This window comes from Andrographis paniculata, unplaced genomic scaffold (assembly GCF_009805555.1).
Source record: "Andrographis paniculata isolate CXL003 unplaced genomic scaffold, ASM980555v1 Contig71END, whole genome shotgun sequence".
NCBI classification, from domain to species: domain Eukaryota; kingdom Viridiplantae; phylum Streptophyta; class Magnoliopsida; order Lamiales; family Acanthaceae; genus Andrographis; species Andrographis paniculata.
In genome coordinates, this window is record NW_026137608.1 from 329,215 (window position 1) to 341,849 (window position 12,635).

Sequence of the window (12,635 nt, forward strand, 5' to 3'; positions counted from 1 at the left end):
GACTGGTCGACTGCGCTTTTATTTGCTCTGCCTAAGAGTAAGTGCAATGATCACATTAAAAAAGAAAAGCTTAGTGTAGTCCCATGTGTTCAACCAGAGAGAGAAAATCAATGGCATATTGCACAATGACTCTTTAAAATTCATCTGGTCAACTCAATAAATAGATTGACTTTCAATAAATAAATTTTCTTTCTTTCTTTCACACCTTCCAAATACAAATAAATTCCTTCCATCCGGATAACACTGAACAAAACTCTTTCCTCCATTTCCATTTGATCCGGTGAAGGATTCTCCTTCGAGCGCGATTTTTTTCCCCCGTTACGCAGTTAAATCTTGCCGCACCGGCTAGCGGCGACGTCGGGTCTACCGATTCTAGGTGCGTAGGCTTTGTCTTCCTGGGTTTATTTTCTTGTTTTCAATTTTGTTTACTTCTATCAATTGCAGGAGTTCTTGAGACTGATTGAGATTTGTAGGGCTTTAAACAACTGAAATGAAGATTGTGTACTTTTTTAATTCTTTTGGAATATATATATATATATGATTATTTAGAAATTCAAAGCTGGAGATCGTGTATTTCTTTGAAATTTCTTGGTTATTTAAATTTTTATTTTTTATTAATTATGTAGTGCATTGAATTTCTTAGATTTACATTTGAGTTATATTTAAGACTAAAACTACTTATGAGCATGCATTACTTTCATCAGAAAATTTTAACTCTTATGTAAAAAAATGAACATAGGGTTTATTACTTGGTTAGTCATAATATATAAACAGCTCTCTTGTTTTTCTTCTAATTTAATTTTCAGAAGATAGATTCATGGCGGATAGGGACGAGAGTGAAAGAGTTGGCAGTGTTGTCGATTTAACTCAAAACTCAACCCCATTTGTTGATAGTAACTCGAATTTGACCCTACAAATACCCATATGTCTGAATCAATTTAATATGAATTGTGGTCATCATTTCTCTCCTATGCAGTACTATTCCCATCCAAATGAACCTATGTTCTACCCGAATATGTTGAATTTTATATCACCGGGCACTACACCTCATGTCCCATACCATGAAACCCAAGCATCACAAGCCACACATCATTCCCACACGGTAACCGTCAATCCTTCCGATGTGATAATCCTTCTAGAAGCAACCCCGTTGTAGGGCCTGTTGAAACAAGCCAACATGCATGTAAGATTTGGAGTGTTGATGAGGATATGGAGTTGGTAACTGCATGATTTAACATGTCAACGGATCCAAATGTCGGTGTTGGACAAAAAAACAAAAATTATGGGAATGCATAGATGAGATTTTTTTGTGCTTATGGAGGAGAATCACGGTGTAAGTAGAGCAGAAAATAGAAGAACATCAGGAGGATGTGAGAATCGATGGTCAGAGATTCGGTCACAATGTATTAAATGGTCAGCCATATGAGTGTGAGTACAACATCATTATCGGAGCGGATGGAGCACCGTCGATTTTGTAAGGTTTTTCTATATAAAAAAAGTTTGTATATTGCATTTCACAATTACTTTTTTTAAAAAAAAAACCATTATCAATATTACTTTTACATTTGATAGGAACAATATTGCGACGGTACATTCATGGATAAGCACAAAATGAGCTTCAAGTTGAGGCAAGTTGGAATATACTAAAAGACCAACCAAAATGGATGCAATTTGTCAGTGGAAAAAAAAAATAGAAAAAGAAGTGAGAGATCAAATGCTATTGAAAAGAAAGCTATGGGGGAGGCCGTTGAGGTTCAAAGATCAATTGATGACAACTCTCCACTCTAGTCACTCCTACTGACCGTAGTTCATGAGCGGTATGTATAAATAGTAGGTCGTCCGAAAAGGCACCAGTCTTTCCGGAATGGGAGGTCCTGCTGCCATTGATGTGGAACGTCCGATCAAAGTTAAAAACGGCTAAGGTAGGTAACAAGCCAAATAACCAACGACAAAGAATGATCAATAGGCACGAAGATTCTGAAGCTTTAGTTGCTCGGACGAAAAATACGAATCATGAAAATAAGAGAATTGTAATTAGAACTTTAAAGCACAAAGTATAATCTCATAATGTAACATCCCCAGTTGGCTCATACTGGAAATGCTACCGTCACCCTGCATCATGAGGTCGTCACCTCCTACTTCGGGCCCCACAACACAGTGTTAAGGCTAAAATTAACCATAAATGCTCATTATTATATAACAAAATCTGATTTATGAATATTTACAAAATACACTCCTAAACAAGAGGTTTTTCCGGTTAAAAATTTACATATAATACAATAGATGTAAGTTCACTCACTTAGCCCGTCTTTCTATATCCCGAGATGTCCCCTGTCCCGGAGGTGCCATACATACCTGAAAAAAATATTTTTCTTAAAAGCATTCTAGAATTAAATCTATTTTAAGAACTAACGTGAAATATGTCATTTCATACCTTTTTAAATAAAGTCTAATTCCCGTCAATCATAAAATACGTGTCATGTCATGCCAATAGTGAAATGATGCAACAAAGATATCAAACTCGACAACAATGCACATGCACATATATATACATCCGTCGAAGTGAGTAGCCGGAAACCTCGGCTCCATAATAATAGGCTCACTGCATCTATCTAAGTGAGCAGCCGGAATAACCTCGGCCCCGTAATAACAAACTCACTAGACCATCATCAATAAATAGCCGGAAAATCCTCGGCTCAATGAAGGACCTGATAAACCCATAATAATATAACGGTCATCCGGTCACTTCCATATACCTACCATACGACTCCCACAATCGGTACATGGATAGCCGAACATTGTCGCCATTAATCACAAGACGCCCCATAGTCTGTGATAACGAAGATAGGACCCCCACTTACTAACCCTATCCCGTGTAATGTAGTAGAATCCGTGCAACCTGAAATCACCCAAGGGAAACCCGGAAACTCTACTCCTCCTCGCGCGCCCTAATGGGATCACGTTTGGAGTTTGACATATGATCCTAAACTACTGGTAGACCTCACAAGTGATCAGTCCAATGAGTGGAACAACACCGAAAATGAATGATTAGACCAATACATCTCAAATACCATGGGTCTAATCCCTGAATGACCGTGCGACTAAGTCACCCAGTTGTCCGACTACTATCGTCCACTATCGCCAAAGTGTTACGGTACATCGGGGTCGAATATCCTAACCCCAGATGATGCCCTCGCCTAGTACTACCGAACACAGGGACTAAACGATAGATCCATAAAAATATCCGATAAACCGTGCAATATGTGTGCAACATATCAAATAAGTGAATTCACCGAAAAGGACTGGTGAGACAGCTCACCTATCCTCATTTTCATAAATTCACCAATGCGATCAAATACGTATATCAAATATCATAAAATGTGAAGTCTCACACATGCATACACACATATATATATATAGATATACATGCACTGACAAAATGATTAACATAATATCACATTAGCATAGTAATCAGAATCGTATGCAACATGCATACCTAATTTCTTAAAATTATATTTAATTTATTACTGCTTACCTCTTATCGACACTCTCTAGCTTTTGCAATCTCACCAAAATCTCCTCCAACGTACACCTGCCCCATTATTTACTCAAATCAGATAAGCTATATGCTTATTCATAGGAGCTACCTGCTTATTCAAAAGGTAATTTCTATAATTAGCTCGTTGAGTTTCAAACGTTTATTTTTAGTAGAATACGAGATTCTAGCTATAAAACTCTTATACCTCATTATATTTAGATCACCCGATTATTAAATAAAAATACTTAAAAATATAAACAAACAGGTTGGTGCACAGTACACTGCCGTTTTCAATTCGACTCGGATCGATACGAAATTCTCAAAATATAACACTAGGACTACGAATAGGCTATCAACTAAAGAAATTAGTTGATTAGATAGCAAAATAGTCAGTTATGAACTTTTGAATCATTTCTAATTGAATATCTTCAATATTAAAATTTTATATCGCCAGTGCATGGAATCCAGAGACCCTATCATCCCTGGAAACCTACGCTCTTTGTTTTCAGACAAGAGTCGCGTTATATCATCATCAGTCAGATCACGCAAATATTGTCTTTGTATGTGTCGATTACCGTCTCATAGAAATTCATAGTTGCCCCTCGAGCTGTTGTTCCTCCCGTAAAAACATCCAAGGATCAGGGTTGCCGAATAATCTGTAGTGAGATCATTAGATGTATTAGTCAAGTTTCAAATCATTAAATTGGTGTATTGAAATACACATAAAAAATAAGCAAGAATTAAGAGCGAAAAACAAGTTGCATTGAAATACATTAGACTAAGTTGTAAATTAATTAATAACCACAAAATACAAATCAAACAAAAAATTTGTAAATTTTAGTATGTCCATTCGATTGGATCGACTTGGAGTACATTAAGCCAATTCAATCAATTCGAGACTAGACAAATTATACTAAATATATTTCTAATAATTTAAAACTAAAGAAATTACATTAAACCTTTATTCAACCAATTCAAAACTAAACAAATTACATTAAACCAATTTCAACCAAATTATATCAAGCAAATATAATAACTATTTAGTTACAAAATCTTGGCATTCAGAAGCAACAAGAATATCAAGAAAAATGACTATTACATCACATACAAGCTCATACATTTATTTATGACAACACAGCTCAATGATGCATCACGTTTATTCTTCTTTTGCCAGATGCAGTATACAAAACCTTATGGTTTGGTCTTGGGCACTCCACAGTTCACTTTAAGCATAATTCCTTAGCAAATAAAAATCTATTAACTTGATGTCATGCATGTATAAACATACAACAACTCCAAATCCAACTCACAAGTGCTTACATCACTAGGCTATACAAGCTCTATATTAATTTTATAAACATATTAATACACAAATCCAAAAATAAGAATAACATAACATAGATTGAATGTAGATTACCTTTTACATACAAGTATCATTGAAGAGAACAAGAAATAGGTTTATCAAGTAAAATTCTAGCCTTTTACCATATCAATTTATCCTCAATAACTTTATATCTGTCATTAGCACGTATTTGAAACCAAACCACCAAAAAGTAAATGTTCCATCAGGCAGTAAACAGTGGCAAACAAAGTACCTAATCGTATAGACAAAAAAAACTCAAATAAGCACCCATAGAAATATTTTGCACAAATCATTGTTTGAAACTGAGTATGAATCATGAGCTATAATGAATTTAAATAATGAAGCAAAAAACACAAGTGATTTAGATACATAAGAAAAGCCTATAAATTGGCGGTCATATAATAAAAATATAAATGACGAAAATTGTTACATTCAATTGTCTTGACATACCAAATTAAAACATCATGCAAGGATATTAAAAAATCTGAGAACACTTTCTTAATATATATTTTTTTTTTTCAAAAGAGAACCTACTCTGCATTTCGACTTAAACAATTATGAAGATTTTCTAGAAGTTTCTTGCATGGTGGATAAGTTAAGAGTGTTCTATACTCGTTTTTTTTTTTTTTTTTTTTACCAAAAAACAAAAGATATATACATAATATATAGTAATCAGGCCACCTAGATTACAATAGCCTCATTACAGCACTACAAGAAATTATCAATTTTGTAACGAGATTTTTTCGTTACTAAATTCACTTTTTTTGTTACTAATGATATTAGAGACGGAATTAGAGATGGAATTATGTTAGCTACATAAACTTTAGGAACAGAATTCCATTATAAATATACTAAAGTTTTTGTAGTGCAGGTTCAAATTGGAGGAAACATACATAGCCGATAAAACATGCACCAACAAAAATTGGAATCACATTAAATTAATATAGTTACATTAAACAACCTAAGAAAGCTAATATCTGATACAATTAATCCGTTAGCAATCAATAAATGTGCCATCATAAATTGCAAGAGTAACTCCCCTGATTTTATGAGTTAGTGCAGCCAATCATTTTAGACAATTTTTTGGTGATGCCAATATTACTTTCTCCTCACACTTGCATTATTGTTCGTCCTATAACAATGTTTTTTAGTACCTTAATTGTGAAACTTAATTTGATTAATTGTGAAACTTAATTTGATTCACCAAATATTAAAAATTCATCATCATGAGTTCATAATTTATCCAATTTAAATCTCATGGACCAAATTTAATTCTTCAATTCACCAAAGAATTATAACTAAAAATTACACCAAGAAGACCACATAGTCATCACTGTGAGTTAAGGTTCGTGATAAAATAAAATAAAAAAATTACACCATGAAGTGAGTTTCATAACCAAGAACATTTCATTAAGTTAGTAATTAAAAAATGTTAAAGTTTTCAAATCATATGAACTATAATTACTATTGAGGGTGAGTTCCCCCTTTACCTTGTTCATCCATTATTTCTTTGAATTACTAATCAACACAAACAAAAGATTACATAAACAAACACAGATTGAAAGACTAGTTACAACAGATACACATGCAACAGTGATAAAAATCTAAAATGATATGAATGTAATAAATTCCCACTCTTTATCCAAATAAAGCTATTTAGAATCAGCAACATTACCAAACATTAAACTAATTTACAAGGGTATATTACAGTATTGACATATTAGCAAAAATAAAAATTAAGCATAAGCACAAGCGGGAATTTTTACGGTTGTGTATTTGTACAAGTTTAGCCAATTTTTTTTTTTTTTTTAATCTTCGATTCCTAGAATGTACAACAACAAACAAGGAAAACTTGAATATTTTTGCAAAATTTAGAGCACCCCAAAGCAGCGACACAACACATAATTAAATGATTTTCAAAACAAGAGCTTTGTAACTAGAGATCAAACAAGTATTTTTTGTGTTGCTCCAAGGAAGCATAACACAAATGGAACAAAATCGAGATAAGGGACATAACAAGAAAATATGAATTAACCAACCCTACCTTCAACCATATCTCCGAAACTGACCCAAGTAGGAGCGATCGAATAGAAAAAATCCAACAACAACGAAATTGGACCAGCAGGCCTCGTCGACTCATAAACCAACCACAAGAGATAAGCGTTTGTGGACAAAAAATTGTGTTATTTTAATAAACACAAAATTTGTACAAATTATATTTGATTTGAATTTAAAGTGGGTCCTATTCTCTAAATGGGTCCTTTGATTCTCCTTCCGGGTCGATTTGTTTTCCAACTTAGTTCTCGATGGCTTCTTTGATCCGAAGAAGTTTGGTTTTCGGTTTCACTTTTCCGACTTTTGGAGAGCTTTGGTCTCCGTGCGGGCGATTTGATCGTCGGCTTTGGATTTGATGTCTTTTTTAGACGATCTGCAACTTTGATATTTGCTTTGGCTTTGCCGCTTTTTGAGGACTTTGGTCTCCGCGTTGGCGATTTGATCATCGTCTTTGGATTTATTGTCTTCTTTAGACGATCCGCAGCTTTGATTTTTGGTCTTCCTTTTCCGCCTTTTGGAGAGCTTCGGTCTCTGTGTGGGCGATTTGATCATCGGCTTTGGATTTGATGTCTTCTTTGGACGATCTGCAGCTTTGATATTTGGTTTGGTGTTGTTGCCTTTTGGAGAGCTTTGGTCTCCGTGTGAGCGGTTTGATCATTGACTTTGGATTTGATGTCTTCTTTGGACGATCCGCGGCTTTGATCTTTGAGGAGGTAGATTTGGTGCTCGGTAACGCTTTTGGCGGCGTGTCCCTTTGACTTTTGGATCGAAGAGGGCCGAGTTTGTGCCTTTTATGAAGAACATGATGAACACCTCGAAGCTTTGAGAAACTTTGAAGACCTTCCCTTGGCTTTGACGAATTCCTCAACGGCTTTGAGAGCTTTGATCCTTCCTCCTTCTTGGACATACGACGAAGAACGTTAATTTCATCGATTCGTCAACTAATATTGGATCATTAGTCCAAATCAGTGACTTTCGACGAAGAACGCTTCGAATGACACGAAGAACATGAAGAACAATACAGAGAGAGTCTAGAGACTTACCCCTTTGTTTGAATCCTCGATGCAACTTCGGTGTCTCAAATGAATTGGCCATGGCTCCTATTTATAGGGGATGGGTGGCCTTGGCTTCCTTTTCGGATGGTGCCACGTGTATGGAAAGATTTTATAATCTTTCCTTTTCCATCAGATGTTGTTTTCCATTCTTGACAGATTTGATTGTGCACCTTCTTTTCTCGCCAAAATCTTTATATCATTGCCTTTTTTGGAAGATATTAATTTATATACTTCCTTTATTGACAAGATTAATTTATTTTGCTGCCAAATTAATTATGGCTCTATTTATGCACATAATATTTGTATGATATCTTCCATTTTAAGCAGATTTTTGCATTAATGGTTGATATTTATTGTACAAAAATTTAACATATGTGCATAATTAAATACCATATATTTATTTTATTGGAATTTTATTTTCTTCCAAAATACATGATATTTAATTGATTTTAGACATATATTTTTAGTGTCTATAAAATACCCCCCCCGAGACTCTTTTAAGCCGACGCAAAGTGTTTAAGGCGTGAATGAGTCTCGCAACATAAGTCTATTTTTTCTTTTTGACTTTTTTTTTTATGGCTATCTTTTTTTTAATTTTTTTTTTAGCCAATATTTTTTTAAAGAGCTTTTTTTTTCTTTCTTTCTTTTTTTTTGACGAGATTTTTTTGTCCAATTGATTTTTTTTAAGCCCGGTTTCTTTTGGACTTTTTTTTTGGTATAATTGACTGAACTCGGAGTTATATTCGAAGTTGCCTACGTATCCAGTTAAGGAATCAAGTCATAACGTAGTTCAAAACAAATTGAATTTGTTTGTTTTTGTTAAACAGTTTATTCTCGTGTTAAGGAGTCTAGTTAGAAAGTTTATCCTCATTCCCAGGAGATTGAAGAAAGTTTATCCTCATTTCCAGGAGTGTTGTAGGTATGATTGCCCCCACGGTTTGAAGTGTTGTATTTCTCGTCATCTGAGAAATCTTCAGTAGGCGGTCCATACATTCCACTAGACATCATGCTCAATTCCATATCATGAGCGCGAGTGGCGAGTTCTTCAAAAGTATGGGGCCGGATCCCTTGTAGGATGTATTTTAAGCCCCATTGCATCCCTTGAATGCATATTTCTATGCCGGAAGCCTCGGACAGACGGTCTTTGCAGTTGAGGCTTAGACATCTCCAGCGGTTGATGTAGTCAATTACTGGTTCATCTTTCCATTGGCGGTTGTTGGTGAGTTCAGTCATGTTGACGGTTCTCTTTGTACTGTAGAACCTATTCAATAACTCGTATTTTAGTTGTTCCCAATTGTTGATGGAACCAGCCTCTAAGTCGATGTACCAGTCGAAGGCGTTGCCGTTTAGTGACCGCACAAATTGTTTGACTAGGAGGTCTCCATATGTTCCTGCATCGTTGCATGTCTCGACAAAGTGCACTATATGTTGCTTGGGGTTGCCTTTGCCGTCAAATTGTTGAAACTTTGGTGGTTGATAGCTCGTTGGCATTTTGAGGGCGTCAATTCTTGCAGTGTAAGGCTTGGCGTAAGTGTGCGTCGGCCTTGAACTCCCTTCGAATTCTCTTTTGATTGCCCCCTTGATGTATTTATAAAGTTGGGATATATGGATGAAGGAGTTGGATGATCCTTGAAATGGATTTAATTCCGCCACCTTTTCTTTGCCATGACGTTACTCCACAAATGTTGCCGTTTTATTTTGGACCGCTGGGGAAGATTGTTGCTTTTCAGTTGCATGGCCCGCTTCTTTAGGCTTGTCCAGCTTTGTGAGAAGTTTTTCAATGAGGGCGTTTTGTTGTTGCATGTGTTGAGACATTCCTTCAACGATTTTGGCCAATGCTGCAAGTCCTATATATAAAGCGTTGATAGTCATCTCCGGAGCAGAGTTTGATGCGGTTGAATGACTTGAAATTGGTTGATGAGTAGGTGACATTAAAGTGTCTTTGAAGCTTTGTTCTTCTTTGCAGAGCAGACTTTGATCCACAATCTTTAATTCCTCAATATTTGAAGCGTTGGTAGTCATCACCGGAGCAGAGCTTGATACGGTCGAATGACTTGCAGTTTGTTGAGGTGTGAACAATGCGGCAATACTCTTGAAGTTGTCGTCTTCTTCATAGAGTGGACTTTGCTTTGTGATTTTTGGAGAAGTGTCTTCAGATAACGACAATGCTCTTTTGGTCATGCTTCGTGTTGTCATTCCAGTATTTGTCGAAGCGCTTGAGGTTTTGGACGCGATGGGTGCGCCAACTTCTTTGGTGGCGATGGCGGATTGAGCAGCAACTTTTGATGTAACATTAGAAGTCTTGATCTTGTAGGAAGCCATTGGTTGTTGAAAGTTCGTCGTAAAGAAAGATGAAAGGTAGAGAGGTCCCACTGGGCGTGCCAAAAATCTGTGGATAAAAAATTGTGTTATTTCTAATAAACACAAAATTTGTACAAATTATATTTGATTTGAATTTAAAGCGGGTCCTATTCTCTAAATGGGTCCTTTGATTCTCCTTCCGGGTCGATTTGTTTTCCAACTTAGTTTTTTATGGCTTCTTTGATCCGAAGAAGTTTGGTTTTCAGTTTGACTTTGCCGGCTTTTGGAGAGCTTTGGTCTCCGTGCGGGCGATTTGATCGTCGGCTTTGGATTTGATGTCTTTTTTAGACGATCCGCAACTTTGATATTTGTTTTGGCTTTGCCGCTTTTGGAGGACTTTGGTCTCTGTATTGGCAATTTGATCATCGTCTTTGGATTTGTTGTCTTCTTTAGATGATCCGCGACTTTGACCTTCGCTTTGGCTTTGCCACTTTTGGAGGACTTTGGTCTCCACGTTGGCGATTCGATCATCGTCTTTGGATTTGTTGTCTTCTTTAGACGATCCGTGACTTTGACCTTTGGTTTGGCTTTGCCGCTTTTGGAGAACTTTCGTCTCCGTGTTGGCGATTTGATCATCGTCTTTGGATTTGTTGTCTTCTTTAGACGATCCGCGAGCTTTGACCTTTGCTTTGGCTTTGCCGCTTTTGGAGGACTTTGGTCTCCGCATTGGCGATTTGATCATCGTCTTTGGATTTGTTGTCTTCTTTAGACGATCCGCAGCTTTGATTTTTGGTCTGCCTTTTCCGCCTTTTGGAGAGCTTCGGTCTCTGTGTGGGCGATTTGATCATCGGCTTTGGATTTGATGTCTTCTTTGGACGATCTGCAGCTTTCATATTTGGTTTGGTGTTCTTGCCTTTTGGAAAGCTTTGGTCTCTGTGTGAGCGGTTTGATCATTGGCTTTGGATTTGATGTCTTCTTTGGACGATCCACGGCTTTGATCTTTGAGGAGGTAGATTTGGTGCTCCGTAACGCTTTTGGCGACGTGTCCCTTTGACTTTTGGATCGAAGAGGGCCGAGTTTGCGCCTTTTATGAAGAACGCGATGAACACCTCGAAGCTTTCAGAAACTTTGAAGACCTTCCCTTGGCTTTGACGAATTCCTCGACGGCTTTGAGAGCTTTGATCCTTCCTCCGGCTTGGACATACGACGAAGAACATTAATTTCATCGATTCGTCAATCAATATTGGATCATTTGTCCAAATCAATGACTTTCGACGAAGAACGCTTCGAAGGACACGAAGAACATGAAGAACAATACAGAGAGAGTCTAGAGACTTACCCCTTTGCTTGAATCCTCGATGCAACTTCGGTGTCTCAAATGAATTGGCCATGGCTCCTATTTATAGGGGATGGGTGGCCTTGGCTTCCTTTTCGGATGGTGCCACGTATATGGAAAGATTTTATAATCTTTTCTTTTCCATCAGATGTTGTTTTCCATTCTTGACGGATTTGATTGTGCACCTTCCTTTCTCGCCAAAATCTTTATATCATTGCATTTTTTGGAAGATATTAATTTATATACTTCCTTTATTGACAAGATTAATTTATTTTGCTGCCAAATTTATTATGGCTCTATTTATGCACGTAATATTTGTACGATATCTTCCATTTTAAGCAGATTTTTGCATTAATGGTTGATATTTATTGTACAAAAATTTAACATATGTGAATAATTAAATACCATATATTTATTTTATTGAAATTTTATTTTCTTCCAAAATACATGATATTTAATTCATTTTAGACATATTTTTAGTGTCTACAGCGTTGTCCTAGGGAACTCACATTTGGTGCACCGAAGGGACGGGAACAGCTAGCGACACCAACCCTTGGACAGAGAGAATCTCAATGGCGAAGGAGCAGGAACAAGGAAGACCGATTCAGCCCTAATCGCTAATAAATTCTCCCAATAGTCGTCTAATTCCTAACCTACATTTCGACCGATGATGTATCGACTTCAACAACGAAGAAAATTCACACTGAAGAAAGTGAGAATGATAATTCTAGAGCCTTAGATCGGCACTGAAATGGATTGCCAGCGAATGGTCGCGGGTGCTAAAATGTGACGGCTGAGAACGTCCTCAATTTCAGCGGAAAGAGCTACGACTTCAAAATCGCGATCTTGAAAGAGAAGAAGTGGAACGACTTTGGGTTTTTTAATATAATGTTCTAAGTCAAAATTATTTTTAAAAAAATAGATATCAAAGTAGTTTAAAAAAATTACTTAATTTTTATATATTGAGGAGTTACTGGAACTCCTTGA